This window comes from Coregonus lavaretus (assembly GCF_964263955.1).
Source record: "Coregonus lavaretus genome assembly, chromosome: 35".
NCBI lineage: Eukaryota > Metazoa > Chordata > Actinopteri > Salmoniformes > Salmonidae > Coregonus > Coregonus lavaretus.
Window position 1 is genome coordinate 6,321,330 of NC_140022.1, and position 22,243 is coordinate 6,343,572.

At 40.0% G+C, this 22,243-nt stretch overlaps 1 long non-coding RNA gene across 1 annotated transcript; it reads right to left on the reverse strand.

Moving 5' to 3' along the window:
• Positions 1-6,859: 6,859 nt before the first annotated feature.
• Positions 6,860-8,318, reverse strand: LOC311109724. The gene is made up of 3 exons (XR_014610623.1): positions 8,187-8,318; positions 7,747-8,067; positions 6,860-7,466 (listed from the first exon to the last, which is right to left on the reverse strand). It is a non-coding gene; the product is annotated as an uncharacterized lncRNA (long non-coding RNA).
• Between the last annotated feature and the right edge of the window lie 13,925 nt (positions 8,319-22,243).

Below are 22,243 nucleotides of genomic sequence, written 5' to 3' on the forward strand. Positions count from 1 at the left end.
AATGGTCAAATTCAAGCACTTATCAAGAGAACATGTGGTCATCCCTACTGCCTCTGCCCTGGTGGACTCACTAAACATAAATGCATCTTTGGTAAATAATTTCTGAGTGTTAGAATGTGCCATACATTTTAAAAACAAGAAAATGGTGCTGTCTGCTTTGCTCAATATAAGGAATTTTAAATGATTTATACGTTTACTTTTGATACTTAAGTATATTTAAAACCAAATACATTTACTCAAGTAGTATTTTACTGGCTGACTTTCACTTTTACTTGAGTAACTTTCTATTAAGGTATCTATACTTTTACTCAAGTATGACAATTGGGAACTTTTTCCACCACTGGTCAATTGTCTCTCCTAGATGATTTACGTATTGACTCCCTTGGGAGCATAACGTGTCCACCTATTTTCTGCGCTAGGGCTTTTACCTCATGCCTGGTTTCTGTTGGTTATTTTGTTGGGTTGCCAGGATACAGTGTGGGAACACCTGCAGTGCTTACTATTTTCAGTAGATGGTAATGTTCAACCAGTTAAAATGTACCCGGTCAAAATGTGTAGTACTGTGTGTTTCACTGAAAATCACACATAAGGACTAAAAAGTGCAGGTTATATTACACATATTATATTAACGTTAGATGATATTGATGTGGTTCTTGAGATGTTATAGAGACTTTTCTGAGACGTTTGTGTACACTGCCTCACCTCAAATCCCTGTCTACAGTTTGTTTGTTTGCAGCACTCCTAACCGGCCCGAGATGATGTCACATGGGGTATTTGGAAGCCCAGTAGAGTCCCTGTAGATGGAGCCATTTCCCTGATATGTAGACCCCATAGCACCAGGCCCTGGAACCTGCCTTAACTAACACCTATGGCCTGTCATAACACACACACACCTTGCCATGCCATAACCGGGAAAATGAAGTGTCATCAAGGACAGACCATCTGAAGAGTTTAGTGATTATTGCATAATTGGTCCAGAAGCTATGGCTAAATCATTATACATTATTTACTGGACATGTGTAGGCTATACCTTATCTCAAAGTTTTTTGTTTGTTTGTTTAAGACAACTTTGTTTAGGCAGGGTAACAATTCCTGTGAAGGCATTCATTATAAAAGTGTATTGCAACAGACAACCTCTTGCCAGACAAATTCTTGCACAAGCATTACAGGCACAAATACCGTTATAAAACCACAGGCTGTGACCATTTACATGTGCTATTTTTGTGGTGGTGTGGTGTGCTACTTTCCACTGTGATCTTTCTCAAAACTGATGCTCTACTTTACCTTCAACTGAGTGGGTCATGAGTCATGCCTACTGCTCTACTTTACCTTCAACTGAGTGGGCAATGAGTCATGCCTACTGCTCTACTTAACCTTCAACTGAGTGGGCCATGAGTCATACCTACTGTTCTACTTTACCTTTAACTGAGTGGGCCATGAGTCATACCTACTGCTCTACTTTACCTTCAACTGAGTGGGCCATGAGTCATACCTACTGTTCTACTTTACCTTCAACTGAGTGGGCCATGAGTCATACCTACTGTTCTACTTTACCTTTAACTGAGTGGGCCATGAGTCATACCTACTGTTCTACTTTACCTTTAACTGAGTGGGCCATGAGTCATACCTACTGTTCTACTTTACCTTTAACTGAGTGGGCCATGAGTCATACCTACTGTTCTACTTTACCTTCAACTGAGTGGGCCATGAGTCATACCTACTGCACTACTTTATTTACTTTATTTATTTTATTGACCCCCCTCCCCCCTTTCATATACGCATGTCTTTATGGTCAGTTAGCTTTCAGCTTACATTACTAGTGGAACACCTAACTTAAAAGTAGTCAAGTTAACTAAGTTAAAACTTCAAAAAGTGATGAAAAAACACAAACATAATGATGTGTAAGGTCATTGTTAACTTGCTTAAAGTTTCCACATGAAGCACAAGTCTGTGCAAAGTGTGAAGAGGAAGTGGTGAACATCAATTAGTCTCTCGCTTAATGACCACATTCTCATTATGCAGAAGGTCAAAAGTAAAAATATACAGAGCAGGAAATTCTATTGAAAAAGGCCCCTCTACCTGGTATTAAAGCTAGAATCCTTAGTTTCTACATCCATTTTTGGACTTTTATTATAGATTAATGATACACCCATTGATTCTTGAGGAATATAAGTTATAAATGCCTCATGAGCTTAGTTCAACTGTCGTATCCCATCAGAACCCAAAATATACAGTGGGGCAAAAAAGTATTTTGTCAGCCACCAATTGTGCAAGTTCTCCCACTTAAAAATATGAGAGAGGCCTGTAATTTTCATCATAGGTACACGTCAACTATGACAGACAAAATGAGAAAAGAAAATCCAGAAAATCACATTGTAGGATTTTTAATGAATTTATTTGCAAATTATGGTGGAAAATAAGTATTTGGTCAATAACAAAAGTTTCTCAATACTTTGTTATATACCCTTTGTTGGCAATGACACAGGTCAGACGTTTTCTGTAAGTCTTCACAAGGTTTTCACACACTGTTGCTGGTATTTTGGCCCATTCCTCCATGCAGATCTCCTCTAGAGCAGTGATGTTTTGGGGCTGTCGCTGGGCAACACAGACTTTCAACTCCCTCCAAAGATTTTCTATGGGGTTGAGATCTGGAGACTGGCTAGGCCACTCCAGGACCTTGAAATGCTTCTTACGAAGTCACTCCTTCATTGCCTGGGCGGTGTGTTTGGGATCATTGTCATGCTGAAAGACCCAGCCATGTTTCATCTTCAATGCCCTTGCTGATGGAAGGAGGTTTTCACTCAAAATCTCACGATACATGGCCCCATTCATTCTTTCCTTTACACGGATCAGTCGTCCTGGTCCCTTTGCAGAAAAACAGCCCCAAAGCATGATGTTTCCACCCCCATGCTTCACAGTAGGTATGGTGTTCTTTGGATGCAACTCAGCATTCTTTGTCCTCCAAGCACGACGAGTTGAGTTTTTACCAAAAAGTTATATTTTGGTTTCATCTGACCATATGACATTCTCCCAATCCTCTTCTGGATCATCCAAATGCACTCTAGCAAACTTCAGACGGGCCTGGACATGTACTGGCTTAAGCAGGGGGACACGTCTGGCACTGCAGGATTTGAGTCCCTGGTGGCGTAGTGTGTTACTGATGGTAGGCTTTGTTACTTTGGTCCCAGCTCTCTGCAGGTCATTCACTAGGTCCCACCGTGTGGTTCTGGGATTTTTGCTCACCGTTCTTGTGATCATTTTGACCCCACGGGGTGAGATCTTGCGTGGAGCCCCAGATCGAGGGAGATTATCAGTGGTCTTGTATGTCTTCCATTTCCTAATAATTGCTCCCACAGTTGATTTCTTCAAACCAAGCTGCTTACCTATTGCAGATTCAGTCTTCCCAGCCTGGTGCAGGTCTACAATTTTGTTTCTGGTGTCCTTTGACAGCTCTTTGGTCTTGGCCATAGTGGAGTTTGGAGTGTGACTGTTTGAGGTTGTAGACAGGTGTCTTTTATACTGATAACAAGTTCAAACAGGTGCCATTAATACAGGTAACGAGTGGAGGACAGAGGAGCCTCTTAAAGAAGAAGTTACAGGTCGGTGAGAGCCAGAAATCTTGCTTGTTTGTAGGTGACCAAATACTTATTTTCCACCATAATTTGCAAATAAATTCATTAAAAATCCTACAATGTGATTTTCTGGAATTCTTTTCCTCAATTTGTCTGTCATAGTTGACGTGTACCTATGATGAAAATTGCAGGCCTCTCTCATCTTTTTAAGTGGGAGAACTTGCACAATTGGTGGCTGACTAAATACTTTTCCCCCCACTGTAAGCTTGTTTGTAAACACACACTGTGTAGCCTCAAAGCATGGTTAAAACTATAATTTTTTAAATCATGGATGCTGTCCATAGCTCTGTCTACGAATTTGAGTGATTACATTTCTCCAGGCCCATCCTTCAGGTTTTTACCAAAATTGAGGCGGGGTGTCCACTTTGTTATTGTTTCAATTAAGGATTCTAGCTTTAAGACACACCTTGTGACCTTGATGACCATTTAGTGATAGGTTACTGGTACCACTGCCATTAAAACATGCTGTTTATAAATGCTTTGTTTTGTGGACGATCTTAATTTGAAGGCAATGTAGGTAGAGTACTTCAAATAAGAGGTGGTTTATTCCAAAACAGAGATTTTATGTTGTTTGAAAAAAGTGCAACACACTGACGTTTGAAAAAAGTGCAGCACACTGACATGACCTTTCTTACAGTGGTCTTAATTTAAACAACTAAAATATACAAACCACTACTTTCTACTCACAAAGGTGTTATAGGGCACATGCAGTTAGCTTTTTAATGAACTTAACATTTCCAACTTTAATTGAATGCTTGAAAAAGTCAGTATTAAAAATGGTAAATTGTACAGTAATTGGGACACGTGTGCTGCTCAGTAAGCGGCTAAGCTCTCAAACAGGATATGTGTGGTTGATGCAGCATCAATAAACTACAATGTGCCCTTAAGCAAGGCACTTAACCCTAATTGCTCCTGTAAGTCGCTCTGGATAAGAGCGTCTGCTAAATGACTAAAATGTAAATGTAAATGTACAAAAGGCTTGGGGGCTTTTTCTACAGAAATACACAAACCTCTTCCTCGCTGCTTCACAAAAAAGGAGACAAATGACTTTCAAGACAGGCACAAATGAAAACTTATTTCCAGCAATGAACAATGAAAAACATGAATCAAGACACAAAAGTAACAATTTCCTTGAAAGATATTGCTGACTGGTATAAAGACCATAGTGACAAAGAGCAGCATTAGATACTGTATACAAAGATATGAATATTCACAGTTGATTAACATTATCTACCAAAGTCATATTGTAGTTCACATTATCCACCAAAGTCATAACTATTATCATAATAGCCCAGATATGTTAAACCCAGACTGAAGAGGAAGGGTAGATACAGATTTGGCACCTTATTAAGCACTAGTTGTGAGTTCAGGATTTGGAAACTGGACTCTGGAGTAAATAGTTGAGGCTATGCAGTCTGGGCTTGGTCCTCTCAGTGGGTGTACCAGATGTATCACTTCATACTGAAAAACAATGTGGATATGTGTGTAAACCACCTGTCCTTCATAAATGTAGACATGTTATGATATCCATATTCCCACTACAGATACTGACCTCTGGCCCGTCTGCCCTTTCAGGTGGTTCAGAGGTTGGAGGAGAGTCAGGATTCTTCTGGCAAGCAGCTCTCTTCCACAGCACTGAAATGGATAAGATTACCCATATAGATGGAATTGGTATAGACTATTGTGATCACACATCACTGAGTAACATCTTACATATTGCAGTGGGTTTTGGGTCTGCATGCAGACAAAAGTACAGGAACAGGTAGTCCTGACATTGCATGTAAAGGCAGGAAAGGTTAGCCTGGTACCCAGTCTAAAGAAAAGTTTTAGTAAGATAAAAAATATAATAATATGCCATTTAGCAGACACTCTTAACCAAAGCGACTTACAGTCATGAGTGAATACATTTTACATATGGGTGGCACCGGGAATCAAACCCACAACCCTGGCGATGCAAGTGCCATGCTCTACCAACTGAGCCACACAGTACCACCAAGATGTTACTAGGTAACTAACAAACCCTATTTTAAGAGTGTAGAAACACACCTGACGCCAATAAAATGAGAACTGCATTCAAGACCCCAGATCCAATGAGAAGACCTTTTAGCCACATTTTGTTGAAGTCTCTGGGTTTCTCTGAGGCTTCAGGATCAACTGAAATTGCCAAATGTACTTTTTTTAAAGTACTGCATTTTATTTCAACAAAATTTGATAGCCTAAATAAGCACAATATATTTACACTCATTAAAACACCTTCCAGACTATTCAAGTCACAATTAAATCAGTAGAAAAATTATAAACACATAACCACTTACGGAGCTTCAAACTTGTGTTTCTTGTTTCATTCATTGATTTGAGACCTGCAGGGTTATGGAAAATATGTATAGCCTACATCCACTTTGAGTTATGTTACTCAAAGTGGATGTAAAATGTCTGTAGTGGTCTTGCACCTTGCTGCGTTAAACATGAACAAAAACACTTCACAAAATTATATTTTACACAAAATATAGTATGTTGATCATTGAATAAAATGTGCACTTACCAGTGGTCATGAGTCTGGTTCCATTGCTGAATAGGAAAATATCTCTTTCTTTCTTTGCACAGTAGTACACTCCATTCTCATCTACTGTTACATTCTGTATTAACAATCGATTTCCTGTTTCTAATGAATATTTCTGTCTAAAATGATGATTGTAATAAAAAGCAGCAGGACTACTACTAGTGAAAGAGCGGAGTATGGCCAGTGGAGGCTGTAGTTGGTGTTGTATGTACCAGTGTACATCAGTTCCAGTAAGAGAACAGTTCAGAGTTGCATTGTGTCCAAGTTCTACCAGTGTCTCTGACAAAGCCTCAGCTCCAACACACAGTTTTAAAACACCTAAGAAGAAAATAATCCATGAGACACTTCATTTATAGTCAAAGAAATGTAAATGAAATAAGCTAAAAATAAGAAATGGTCTTACAGAACAGACAGGCAACAATCCTCGACATCCTCAGAGCTGTGATATATCTTTGAGACTAAACTGACTTCCTCCTAACAGATATCTATCTGAACACACTGTGCAAACACATGATCAAACCATAGTTTGCAAAATGCTAAAAGAAACACTCTTCAATGAAGAGCATTGAGGAAGTGAATATGTTTCCTTTAATAACACTGTGGTGTCCAAGTAATCAACTTTCTAATTGAAAGGTTGACTGAAATAACATTTTCACTGGGCAGCACATGTTCAATCTCAAGTTCTCAACAAAACATCTGTCATTTGGTAGTACAATATTAATAACTGATCTGGAGATATTTCAATAACTTGGTAAGTAAAGCTGCATCTTGTTGACAAGAGGGACACACTGACACAATCATATTTCTATGCCATTTCCAATTTCCAATTTTGATTTTACATATGACCCTGGGTTGAAAAAAACTTTATACATTTGTCAGCAACAAATATTGCATTAAAAGTGCATGAAATATAGTTGACAAAAGCAAAACTTACATAAGTGCAGAAGTTGCTGTGGTTCTATCAGTAAACACACTGTGTCTACAGGCAATTTGGAAAAACTTTTTCCCTCACCTCTTGAAAGGTGGTTCTAGCAAGAGGTATATTTGCAGTCTCCTATTACATACATTTGAGAATAAATACGTATTTCAGCAGTTTAAACACTCAGAACTTGTCAACAGTCTCATAAGTGGCACAAAGACTAATTTCTGTGCTGTAAGTCAAAGGAAGTGGAGAGTTGGACTGAGGAGGAGAAACAGGAAGAGGCTCTGGTTCAGCTCTCTGATACTCATGCTGCTGCTCCTAGGATCAACTTTAGGCTCAGGAGTTGGTTTCTCTGTAAAATAAAGAGGGACATTTCAAATCAAATCAAACCAAATTCTCTGTCACATGCGCCGAATACAACAGGTGTAGACCTTACCGTGAAATGCTTACTTACAAGCCCTTAACCAACAATGCAGTTCAAGAAATAACAATGCATTTTCCTTAGAGTTATCATACTGTATCATCAACTTCTTAAAACTGTTGATGGATATTCCAATACTGTATAGATAAGCTAAGGCTGAATCATGACCATTCTCAATTAATTGTATGTTAAACTTGGTTGTAATGCAAACCTTGAACAGAAAATTCCACTTGACGAAGAATGTGCATTGTTGGTATGAAACATGAATAACTCCCACTATCGATGTCCTTGATATCAGTCAGTAGGAGAGAGAAGTTGCCGTTTGCCCATTCCTCAGGGAACATCCTGGTTCTGTCTCTGAACTGACGGTCTTGGTCTGTCAAGTCTGCTTTTCCACTGACAATATTGTAGACATTACGGTCATCCTTGTATCGCCAAAATATGGTGACCTCTTCAATAGGCATCGCATTGTACCGACATGGTAAAATAACCTTTCCTCTTGTAAAACCTTCAACTCTCTCCTGTGAAGAGACTACAAAACACAGACATCAAAATTAGCCTCCAATGAATCCATCTGACACAGACATCAATATGCCGTTTTGCACATGCAGAATAAGAACAAACAACATAACGTATGACTGATATTAATACCTTGGAGTTCCATCAACAAGATGACGCAAACTGGCAACCAGCACCTGTGGAGTAGTGATAGAGCATGTTATGGTTGGGAACGAGACTAGCAGGGTTATAAACACAGTGGTCTGGCTGAATATGAAAGAAAGGCTGAGCAATTAATCATAACACAGATGTGAATGGCCCATATTGGCACTGACAGGTGGGTGCATTCCAAAGGATTAGAGTCAACCTAAAGGACATGTTGCAACAGATGATACGTTCCTCCCCATTGCACATTTTCCATAGGCCTAGTTTTTTCTCTGCCTAAGGAACTGTTACTTTACTGTACTTGAAATGCCTTCGACTAGACTGCATCCATATATAAAAGTATGTGTAAAGCAACAATGTAGTCTACGTATAAACTAGCCAAAACAAAAGATGCAGTGAAGTGTGTGTCATAGGCTAACTTGTGAGTGCAGGTAACGAACGGTAAGAGGTCTCTGAAGTACAGACCTATACAATTTATTTGAGATAGCAGGGACCTTCCTCACTACCTAGACAGGCCTACTTGCTACATACTGAGAGTTAGGCTCCCTAGCTACATTTGTTGAGTGGACTAAAGTCGTGGGAGGGACAACACTCAACGCATGTGCCTTGGGTGGGTTGGCAAGCTAGCTAATGATTAATGTTTGGTTAGCTATGATCCATCTCTGTCTAACAGACCAAGGTCAGGCTCCTCACAGCCATATGAACTAGTAGCTAGCTAGATAATTGGCCACGTTTAGGCTACTTCAGCTAGTTAGCTCCTGACAATTAAGAATTCGACATAGTTATGTTCTTATAGATAAGTCAGCTGGCCAGTTAAGGAAGTTAGGCAACGCTAACTTACGTATCAAATAAAGATAAAAGCAGGCCTAATGAATTCGTTAGCTAGCCAAGATCTAACTAACACTTCTGCTAAGTTAACTACAATAACTTGGGTCTTGCTTTGTCTTTGTAGCCAACGTTATAAGGTTATTTATCAACAGCATCTGTTTAACTGGTTAGCTAGCTACCTACGTGGTTAGTTCACAACACCAATCGTACAAATAAATCTACCTTTTATCCATTTCTTCTTGACCTTACGTATACGACACGTTATAGGTGCTAAACTAGCTAGCTAGCAATTACTAATTGTGATAGCTATATGTTGTAACTTTAATTTAGGCTATAGATACGGAAGTCTTGCACTGCGCAACCTCATAACCTACGTCATTCCATTGAACGTATTGGATATCACGAAAAGGGGGTAAAATACAACAACAAAAAAGATTGTCCAATGTATGACGTGGATACGCATTGCAAGGCTTCCGTATCTATAGCCTCAATTAACGTTACACGTTTGCAATGCATTATCCACTTATGTATCACCAGAGCTGATCCATAAACACATGTTTTTTGTGGCTTAATTGGATTTGCCTACAGTACACGCCACGCCACTTGTAGGCCTATTAATAAATCTACCAGACGTGTTTGGCGCACCAAGAGCGCAGACAGGTTGAGCGTGAACACACTTTCACCAATTTTCTTGTCTTCTTCTTCTTTGGGATTTGGTTGGCGGATCACATCTAACTTTTAGGTGCACACACACCGCCACCTACTGCCATTCACGGCCTACCTACATTATATTATTTGATAGAATAATACAAACTTGGGGACAAGGAAAATTGCCCTATCACCTATTAGCCCTCTCTCAAAATCCATTCCACTATTTAACCCTATCTAGTCCTAGTCCAGACCAACGGTCTGAGAGGACATATCACTACCACTCAACACCCCCTGCAGCTGCCACCACAACCTCTATTTTCTGTGACTTTCTATCAATTTCTGCAGAACAATTAACAACCATGGCTATAAATGCTAAAAATCCCACTTTACTGAAGCACATATTCTTCCCATCACTCTCGGTCTCTGCCTACTCACATGAATCCTCTCAGGATCCCTCACCCGGTACCCATCTTCCTCTACCACTCTCTTCACTGCTTCGGCATAGGACACTTTTTGTACTACTCTAACCCTGGCAACCTCAATCTGCCTTTCTCTCACCAGACACCTCCGATCTCCAGCCCCATGATCACCCCCACAACTAACACACACAACTTTCTCCACTGATACCACACATTCCTTCGTCTCATGCCCTCCTGCACACATCTATGCATCTCCCTCCTACAAACTGCTGCAAAATGCCCATAACCTTAACACCTAAAACACTGTAATATTTTCGGAACATAAACTCTCACGGGATAACTGACACGTCCTACCTTGACCTTATCTGGTAACTACTCTGCATCAAAACTCAGCATGACAGATAATGTCTTCTCCGTTTCCCCACCGGATCTACGGCTCACCAAACGGTGGGCGTCACAGACACCGGGAATCTTCCATTTCAACTGCTCCTCCTCAACACTTAATGCCACCCCTGTTATCACTCCTTTCAATAGCTCCCTGCTGCGGAGAGCAAAGCATGTCACAATTCTTGTCCCTAATCTCGTAATCCGGAGCGCCCTCTCCCTCTGGGCGGAGGAAACACAATAAATCATCACGAGTCCATTCTGAGTTACCTTCACCAACTCAACAGTACCCAACCTCTCATCCACCCAACCTGACACCACATATGGATCAACCAAAAAGCAAGGATCCATTCTCTCTACAAATCTCACTCCCACTGGGCCAAAATCATCCTTATCTTCCTTGGGACGAGGCCCGAACTCGGCGGTCCTCACCGCAGGTACTACACCCTCACTCTCAACAAGTTCCATCTCTGAACTACTGGAGCACGTATCTCTATTTTCTTCTCAGCAGTCATCACTGCACCTGCCACAACATTTAATTCATCCTCACTCTTGTCATGAGGGGTCATGTCTAGATACAGCTTCAGTCAAATTGACGTGAAAAGTAAAACATTTTGCATTTTAGCTAACCCTAATCCCTTTCCTAACCTTAACCTAATTCTCCTAACCTGCTACGTTAAAGCAAGTTCTCCTAAACTTGCTGTGACGAGTCACTTTTGACAAAAGCTGTATCCCTTCTAGACAAAACCTTAGGTAATGAATGTAAAAGACGTAAGGAAGAAAAGCTAAGAATGCATGAAGATGTATACCGTAATACGCTATGTGTGATTCTGGAGAATCACTGGCTGCTGAATTCATCATGTTTGAAAGAACATTTTATACATTTACATTTTAGTCATTTAGCAGACGCTCTTATCCAGAGCGACTTACAGTTAGTGAATACATATTCTATTTTTAATTTGTTTCATACTGGTCCCCCGTGGGAATCGAACCCACAACCCTGGCGTTGCAAACGCCATGCTCTATCAACTGAGCTACATCCCTGCCGGCCATTCCCTCCCCTACCCTGGACGACACTAGGCCAATTGTGCGCCGCCCATGAGTCTCCCGGTCACGGCCGGCTGCGACAGAGTCTGGATTCTAACCAGGATCTCTAGTGGCATAGCTAGCACTGTGATGCAGTGCCTTAGACCACTGCGCCACTCAGGAGACAGGGCTTTGGATGGGGTGTGGTTGCACTGCTCCAGGTGAGGATCGATTATGCTACATTATGTTTAAACATCTGCCTACAGAAGTTTTGGGAAAGATTTTGAGTTTATTTAACAAAATATGGAGGACAGGAGTGTTACCATCAGGATGGAAACATGCTGTGGTGTTGCCTTTTATGAAGCTTGGTAAAGATCCATCAAGTCCTGCTAGGTATAGACCTATTGCACTTACATCAAATCTCTGTAAATTAATGGAAAAGTTGACTGTAGGTAGACTGATGTATAATCTGGAACATAGGGGTCTATTAAGTCCATACCAGAGTGGAATCAGAAAAGGAAGGATACCCTTGATGAATTGGTTACAGTAAGTAGTGAGGTGACCAAAGCATTGGCAAGCAAGTGATGTCAATAGTATATTTTGACATTAAAAAAGCATATATACAGTGGGGGAAAAAAGTATTTAGTCAACCACCAATTGTGCAAGTTCTCCCACTTAAAAAGATGAGAGAGGCCTGTAATTTTCATCATAGGTACACGTCAACTATGACAGACAAAATGAGGAAAAAAATTCCAGAAAATCACATTGTAGGATTTTTAATGAATTTATTAGCAAATTATGGTGGAAAATAAGTATTTGGTCAATAACAAAAGTTTCTCAATACTTTGTTATATACCCTTTGTTGGCAATGACACAGGTCAAACGTTTTCTGTAAGTCTTCACAAGGTTTTCACACACTGTTGCTGGTATTTTGGCGCATTCCTCCATGCAGATCTCCTCTAGAGCAGAGATGTTTTGGGGCTGTCGCTGGGCAACACAGACTTTCAACTCCCTCCAAAGATTTTCTATGGGGTTGAGATCTGGAGACTGGCTAGGCCACTCCAGGACCTTGAAATGCTTCTTACGAAGCCACTCCTTCGTTGCCCGGGCGGTGTGTTTGGGATCATTGTCATGCTGAAAGACCCAGCCATGTTTCATCTTCAATGCCCTTGCTGATGGAAAGAGGTTTTCACTCAAAATCTCACGATACATGGCCCCATTCATTCTTTCCTTTACACGGATCAGTCGTCCTGGTCCCTTTGCAGAAAAACAGCCCCAAAGCATGATGTTTCCACTCCCATGCTTCACAGTAGGTATGGTGTTCTTTGGATGCAACTCAGCATTCTTTGTCCTCCAAACACGACGAGTTGAGTTTTTACCAAAAAGTTCTATTTTGGTTTCATCTAACCATATGACATTCTCCCAATCCTCTTCTGGATCATCCAAATGCACTAGCAAACTTCAGACGGGCCTGGACATGTACTGCCTTAAGCAGGGGGACACGTCTGGCACTGCAGGATTTGAGTCCCTGGCGGCGTAGTGTGTTACTGATGGTAGGCTTTGTTACTTTGGTCCCAGCTCTCTGCAGGTCATTCACTAGGTCCCCCCGTGTGGTTCTGGGATTTTTGCTCACTTTTCTTGTGATCATTTTGACCCCACGGGGTGAGATCTTGCGTGGAGCCCCAGATCGAGGGAGATTATCAGTGGTCTTGTATGTCTTCCATTTCCTAATAATTGCTCCCACAGTTGATTTCTTCAAACCAAGCTGCTTACCTATTGCAGATTCAGTCTTCCCAGCCTGGTGCAGGTCTACAATTTTGTTTCTGGTGTCCTTTGACAGCTCTTTGGTCTTGGCCATAGTGGAGTTTGGATTGTGACTGTTTGAGGTTGTGGACAGGTGTCTTTTATACTGATAACAAGTTCAAACAGGTGCCATTAATACAGGTAACGAGTGGAGGACAGAGGAGCCTCTTAAAGAAGAAGTTACAGGTCTGTGAGAGCCAGAAATCTTGCTTGTTTGTAGGTGACCAAATACTTATTTTCCACCATAATTTGCAAATAAATTCATTAAAAATCCTACAATGTGATTTTCTGGATTTTTTTCTCTGAATTTGTCTGTCATAGTTGATGTGTACCTATGATGAAAATTACAGGCCTCTCTCATCTTTTTAAGTGGGAGAACTTGTACAATTGGTGGCTGACTAAATACTTTTTTTCCCCACTGTACAATGTGACGGGAAGGTGTACTGATTAAATTGAATGGAATGGGTATAAGTGGGCAGTGGGAGAATGTCCAACTGGATTATGGATTACTTGTTTGACCAAATCTTCCAGGTCAGGGTGGAATCGAAGTTATCGAGGGAAAACGGAACTCCACAGGGTAGTGCTATTAGTCCTATCTTATTCACGTTGATGATTGATGATATGTTTGGCAATATCGGACAGGGTATAGGGGCGGCCTTTTATGCAGATGATGGTGCCATTTGGAAAAGGGCAAGGAATATTCCTCATGTAATAGAGAAAATACTGTTGTAGCAGTAGAGGAATGGTCCATATCATGGGGTTTCAAGTTATCTTTATCTAAATCCTACCACATGTTGTTTGCTAACAAAAAGATAAAGGAATATGTCAGTGTTCGATTATATGGAGAATTAATGGAAAGGCTAAAATAATTTAAGTATTTGGGGCTATGGCTTGAAAAGCTTACTTGGAGACGTCATATTACATGTATTACCCATTTTGCATACCATGAGACATGCATGTCTTCATCACTGGAAAATATAAACAATTGAGTTTGTTATCAGGTAAAAGCTTACAAATCATTTAAGCTTACAAACAGTAACGGTGTGTCAAACTAATTATTTCTGGGGAAAAAAAGTGTTTTAATAAAAATGATATAACCTTTCAACTTTAGCGTAAATTATCTAAAAACACCTTCAATAATATATACATATTTGCAGATGTTGTACCTTAGACCCTATTCCACATCATCTGAGTTTTTTGTGTTGTGCCTGCCATCGGTTGAGACACAACATGCTCTTGAATACAGGGTGTGTGCTATTTCATTTGAAGAAAGGTCGCTGGTTTGAATACCTGAGCCGACAAGTTGAAAACAAGCCGACAAGTTGAAAACTCTGTCGATGTGTTCTTGAGCAAGGCACTTAATCCACATTTTTTCAAAGGAGCGCCGTACTAAAATGGCTGACCCTGTAAATCAAGACATTTCACTGCACCTATCCAGTGTATTTGATAATAAAACATAACTGTTTTGTTTTTCAATCATAGAAATCATTGAAATGAAAATTGAATTGAAACTTCTAATTACTACCACAAAGATGAACGCCGGTCCATCCACTTTTGAATATCAACTTAAATGATAATGTACATTCTATAATCTATATTTATATGATTTCAATAGGTTTCCTATGGAGGACTGACAGTATAATTTAAAACAACAGATATTCCCATTCAAGTCAACGTTCTTTGATGTTTGGACCTCCAACCATCTTTGTGGTTCCATTTTATTTATATTTTAGCAGATTTATCAGCCAAAAATGACACCACCCTGTATTCAAGAGCATGTTGTGTCTCAATCGATGGCGGGCACAACACCAAAACCTTAGATCATGTAAAATGGGGTCTAAGCTACAACATATACGATTGCGAACATGAAATAAATCAGAGTTCATCTACATTAAAGGTTAAAAGATTACATTTTTATTAAAAACCATTTCCCCCCCGAAATTATAGAATAGTTTGACAACCCTGTTTCTAAGCTTTTAAATGAAATCAATCTCAACCGTTTATCTTTTCCAGTGATGAAGACAAGGTTTCGTTCAAATCAAAAGTGGTGCTGCAAAAAAAAGATTGAATTCAAATAGATTTACCCAAAGGTATAGCTGGCAAGTATACAGTATAACTAAAATACTGAAACGTTTTGAGTTGGACATTGTCGGTCACACATTCTCCAAAAGTGCATCCCAAATGGTACACTATTGCCTATATAATCAATGCACTTCTTTTGACCATAGGACTCTGGTCAAAAGTAGGGCACTAAGGGGAATAGGGTACCATTTGAGACGCAGCCCCAGACTCTTCTATAACTTAAACCTATCACTCTCAAGACACTTTAAAAGCTGAAGGTCAATGTACTATGTATGGAAAGTGAGTAATGTATAGAGATTATCTGTCTCTGGTACATAGCGTTCATGCGCCTTTTTTACATGCTGACTAGACCAGGCGTGCGCGTGCGTCCGGGTGCACCATCGCACGCATGTTGATTTTGTCCATCCACACCAGACGTGATCAGGACACGCAGGTTGAAATATCAAACAAACTCCGAACCAACTATATTAATTTGGGGACAGGTCGAAAAGCATTAAACATTCATGGCAATTTAGCTAGCTAGCTTGCTGTTGCTAGCTAGTTTGTCCTGGGATATAAACATTGGGTTATTATTTTGCCTAAAATGCACAAGGTCCTATACTCGACAATTAATCCACAAATAGAAGTGTAAACCCAGTTAGTTTCTATTAATCTCTCCTCCTTCATGCTTCTTCTTCTTCTTTGGACTTTAAATGGTGGTTGGCAACCAACTTTAAGGTACATTACCACCACCAACTGGACTGGAGAGTGGACCTCAGTTAATCTTTCAATCACCCACGTGGGTATATGCTCCTAAAAACAAATGAAGAGATGGGAGAGGCGGGACTTGCAGCGCTTCAAGCTTCACAAATAGAACCAAGTTCTATTTTAGTGCCTGGCTACGAAGTCGCCTGTTGATGCATGTGAGCAGTTTGGATGCAATTATTGAATAACATGTACAGTGGGGAAAAAAAGTATTTAGTCAGCCACCAATTGTGCAAGTTCTCCCACTTAAAAAGATGAGAGAGGCCTGTAATTTTCATCATAGGTACAAGTCAACTAGGATAGACAAAATGAGGAAAAAAATTCCAGAAAATCACATTGTAGGATTTTTAATGAATTGATTTACAAATTATGGTGGAAAATAAGAATTTGGTCAATAACAAAAGTTTCTCAATACTTTGTTATATACCCTTTGTTGGCAATGACACAGGTCAAACGTTTTCTGTAAGTCTTCACAAGGTTGTCACACACTGTTGCTGGTATTTTGGCCCATTCCTCCATGCAGATCTCCTCTAGAGCAGTGATGTTTTGGGGCTGTCGCTGGGCAACACAGACTTTCAACTCCCTCCAAGATTTTCTATGGGGTTGAGATCTGGAGACTGGCTAGGCCACTCCAGGACATTGAAATGCTTCGTACGAAGCCACTCCTTCGTTGCCCGGGCGGTGTGTTTGGGATCATTGTCATGCTGAAAGACCCAGCCACGTTTCATCTTCAATGCCCTTGCTGACGGAAGGAGGTTTTCACTCAAAATCTCACGATACATGGCCCCATTCATTCTTTCCTTTACACGGATCAGTCGTCCTGGTCCCTTTGCAGAAAAACAGCCCCAAAGCATGATGTTTCCACCCCCATGCTTCACAGTAGGTATGGTGTTCTTTGGATGCAACTCAGCATTCTTTGTCCTCCAAACACGACAAGTTGAGTTTTTACCAAAAAGTTCTATTTTGGTTTCATATGACATTCTCCCAATCCTCTTCTGGATCATCCAAATGCACTCTAGCAAACTTCAGACGGGCCTGGACATGTACTGGCTTAAGCAGGGGGACACGTCTTGCACTGCAGGATTTGAGTCCCTGGCGGCGTAGTGTGTTACTGATGGTAGGCTTTGTTACTTTGGTCCCAGCTCTCTGCAGGTCATTCACTAGGTCCCCCCGTGTGGTTCTGGGATTTTTGCTCACCGTTCTTGTGATTATTTTGACCCCACGGGGTGAGATCTTGTGTGGAGCCCCAGATTGAGGGAGATTATCAGTGGTCTTGTATGTCTTCCATTTCCTAATAATTGCTCCCACAGTTGATTTCTTCAAACCAAGCTGCTTACCTATTGCAGATTCAGTCTTCCCAGCCTGGTGCAGGTCTACAATTTTGTTTCTGGTGTCCTTTGACAGCTCTTTGGTCTTCGCCATAGTGGAGTTTGGAGTGTGACTGTTTGAGGTTGTGAACAGGTGTCTTTTATACCGATAACAAGTTCAAACAGGTGCCATTAATACAGGTAACAAATGGAGGACAGAGGAGCCTCTTAAAGAAGAAGTTACAGGTCTGTGAGAGCCAGAAATCTTGCTTGTTTGTAGGTGACCAAATACTTATTTTCCACCATAATTTGCAAATAAATTCATTAAAAATCCTACAATGTGATTTTCTGGAATTTTTTTCCTCAATTTGTCTGTCATAGTTGACGTGTACCTATGATGAAAATTACAGGCCTCTCTCATATTTTTAAGTGGGAGAACTTGCACAATTGGTGGCTGACTAAATAAAAATTTTCCCCACTGTATGTGTACATTTATTTTGCAACACTTGCACACGTAATGCGAGCGGTGTGTTCAGCATGCATGAACAGGATCAACAAGTGACGTGAGGCGACGCACTGGACCTGATTTTATTTGTACAGTGCTCAAAGACAATGTGCTGCGTGATTAAGAATGTAAATTACAGTTGTGTAAAGTACCTAAGTAAAAGTACTAAAAGTACCAATTAAGTAGTGTTTTGGGGTGTATGTTCTTTACTATTCATATTTTTGAGAACTTTTACTTCTCTACATTCCTAAAGAAAATATTGTACTTTTTACTCCATACATTTTACCTGACTACCAAAAGTACTCATTCAATTTTTTATGCTTAGCAGGACAGGAAAATGCTCAAATTCAAACACTTATCAAGAGAACACGTGGTCATCCCTACTCCCTCTGGCCTGGTGGACTCACTAAACACAAATGCATCTTTTGTAAATAATGTCTGAGTGTTGGAATGTGCCGCTGGCTATCCATACATTTTAAAAATATGAAAATGGTGCTGTCTGCTTTGCTCAATATAAGGCATTTTAAATGATTTATACTTTTGATACTTAAGTAGATTTTACAATTACAGTTACTTTTGATACTTAAGTATATTTAAAACCGAATACTTTTAGACTTTTACTCAAGTAGTGTTTTACTGGCTGACTTTCACTTTTACTTCAGCAACTTTCCATTAAGGTATCTATACTTTTTCTCAAGTATGACAATTGGGTACTTTTTCCACCACTGGTCAATTATCTCTCCTTAGATTACTTACTTGATTTACCTCTTGACTCCCTTGGTAGCATAAGGTGTCCACCATGACTCTCTCCACCTCTTTTCTGAACTATGGCTTTTGCCTCATGCCTGGTTTATGTTGGTTATTTTATTGGGTAGCCAGGATACAGTGTGGGAACACCTGCAGTGCTTACTATTTTCAGTAGATGGTAATGTTCAACCAGTTAAAATGTACCCGGTCAAAATGTGTAGTACTGTGTGTATCACTGAAAATCATATAATAATAATATGCCATTTAGCAGACGCTTTTATCCAAAGCGACTTACAGTCATGCGTGCATACATTTTTGTGTATGGGTGGTCCCGGGGATGAAACATAAGGACTAAAAAGTGCAGGTTATATTACACAGATTATATTAACGTTAGATTATATTGATGTGGTACTTGAGATGTTATAGAGACGTTGCTGAGATGTTTGTGTACACTGCCTCACCTCAAATCCCTGACTACAGTTTGTTTGTTTGCAGCACTCCTAACTGGCCCGAGATGATGTCACATGGGGTATTTGGAAGCCCAGTAGAGTCCCTGTAGATGGAGCCATTTCCCTGATATGTAGACCCCATAGCACCAGGCCCTGGAACCTGCCTTAACTAACACCTATAGCCTGTCATAACACACACACAAACCTTGCCATGCCATAACCGGGAAAATGAAGTGTCATCAAGGACAGACCATCTGAAGAGTTTTGTGATTACTGCATCATTGGTTACTGGACATGTGTAGGCGATACCTTATCTCAAAGTTTTTTGTTTGTTTGTTTAAGACAACTTTGTTTAGGCAGGGTAACAATTCCTGTGAAGGCATTCATTATGAAACTGTATTGCAACAGACAACCTCTTGCCAGACAAAATTCTTGCACAAGCATCACAGGCACAAATAACGTTATAAATCCACAGCCTGTGACCATTTACATGTGCTATATTTGTGGTGGTGTGATGTGCTACTTTCCACTGTGATCTTTCTCACAACTGATGCTCTACTTTACCATACATTGAGTGGGCTATAAGTCATACGTTTATTTTGTTCCTGTGATCTTCACTGCCATTACATTGAACATTTCCACAGAAGTCACAGCTTTAGAACAAAAAGGAAGTTCAGCAGCTGAATACTGTAATCATGACATTTTACTAGAAGATAGTTACACTAATGGATTGACCAGGGGAGCAACTTTCACTGGGGACGGGGAGGGACATGTCCCACCACCATTCTGAAATTGTGTCCTGTCCCCAGTTTTATGCTTAGAATATGATACAAAACGAGGCTAGGTGTGCTTTAGGACCATGCAGACGCCTCCGAAAGGTCGGGTAGGCTGTTTGGAGTGTTTATGTCCCCCACTTCTAAAACCAAAGTTGCGCCCCTGGGATTGACCATTCATGTATACAATAACACACTAGGCCTAGCTGGAGTTGTTAGCTTGCACTTGTGGCAGCATGCATTATACTGTGCTGTGAGCTGTGTCACTGATTTCATAAAAAAACAAACCGTGCAATTCATATTTTACACAGACCATAGCTACAGTCAAAGTTATGTCATGATATGTTGGATGCTTTTCTGTATTTGATACTGTTAGGTTTAATCAATTGGTCCGGGAGAATGCTGCAACTGTTCAGGTGCTCTACAAAAAGTATCTTACCACTGGTCTGCATCTTGAGGTGGTCTTAGTTTTGAAAGACAGTTTCTGTTCTGACATGACAAGGTCACGCTATGTACTGAAATATAAACCAACCACATAGGAAAAGTCTATATCAATATTACACAAGCAACAGCTACATTCTCAACCAGGATTATAATGATCAGAATAACATTCAGACAACAGTAAATCCCAGAGCCAACTAGGTGAAAAATATGTTGATGTGCCCATGAGCAAGGCACTTAAACCTAATTGCTCCTGTAAGTCGCTCTGGATAAGAGCGTCTGCTAAATGACCAAAAAATAATAATAATAATAATTACCTGCAGTTGGAGGTCTGGTTTAGATAGTCAGCATAAACCTCTGGGGAAAACAAAACAGATTTACTGCACAGCCAATGTTATATGTCCTGATTTATTCTTAACCACTTTTAAATTTACAAGACATCATACATTTGTCACAGAATAAGGACAACAGTAATAAACAGAGGAAGTTAAAATTGGTCTGCATCCCACATTCAACATATGTTGTGAGAGGATAAATACTCAAAATGTGATATATTTAAATAAAGATGTATATTTTGATGAAATATATTTGTAATTGAATTGAATGTGCACTGGTGGTCATGAGTCTGGTACCGTTGCTGAATAGTAGACACTGGTCTTCTTTCTTTGCACAGTAGAACAGTCCACAATCATCCATCTACTGTTACATTCTGTATTAATCTATTTCCTGTTTCTAATGAATATTAATAAAAAGCAGCAGGACTACTATTATTGAAAGAGTGGAGTATAGCCAGTGGAGGCTGTGGTTGGCGATGTCTGTGCCAGTATGCTTCACCTACACTAAAAGAACAGTTTAGGGTTGCATTATGTCCAAGTTCCACCTCTGTCACTGTCAAACCATCAGCTCCCTGACAGCAGAGACCTATAAACAAAACACATGACCTATTTGATTTGCTTCTCAATCACATTCAATATCACATGTAGTATCTAAACAATCGTCTTACAGATATCCCACAACTCTCAACATCGTCTCAAATGTGTGTTGTCGATTGGGTTGGTTTCCTGTTTGTGTAGCAGCTGTCTGTTTGAGCGCTCTATGCTGCTGTAAGCCTAAAGAAAAAACAAGGGTGCTAAAGGTCAGACCAATCACAGTCATGTCCACTTTGCCTATAGTCTTACTCATTGCAGGGCTACATTATTTTATTTGACAGTTACTAAATCCAATAACTGAATTTTAATTCAATAGCAATTTATTTTATTGACCCCCTTCATATAGGCATGTCTTTATAGTCAGTTAGCTTTCAGCTTACATTACTAGTGGAACACCTAACTTAAGTAGTCAAGTTAACTAAGTTAAAACTTCAAAAAGTTATAAAAAAACACAAACATAATGATGTGTAAGGTCATTGTTAACTTGCTTAAAGTTTCCACATGAAGCACAAGACTGTGCAAAGTGTGAAGAGGAAGTGGTGAGCATAGTTCATCTGTTGCTTAATGACCACATTCGCATTATGCAGAAGGTCAAAGGTACAAATATACAGAGCAGGAAATTCTATTGAAAAAGGCCCCTCTATCTGGTATTAAAGCTAGAATCCTTAGTTGCTACATCCATTTTTGGACTTTTGTTATAAATTAATGATACGCCCATTGATTCTTGAGGAATATAAGTTATAAATGCCTCATGAGTTAGTTCAACTGTCGTACCCCATCAGAACCCAAAATATAAGCTTTGTTTGTAAATAAACACTGTGTAGCCTCAAAGCATGGTTAAAACTATAATGTTTTAAATCATGGATGCTGTCCATAGCTCTGTCTACAAATTTGAGTGGTTACATTTCTCCAGGCCCATCCTTAGGCTTTTTACCAAAATTGAGGCGGGGTGTCCAC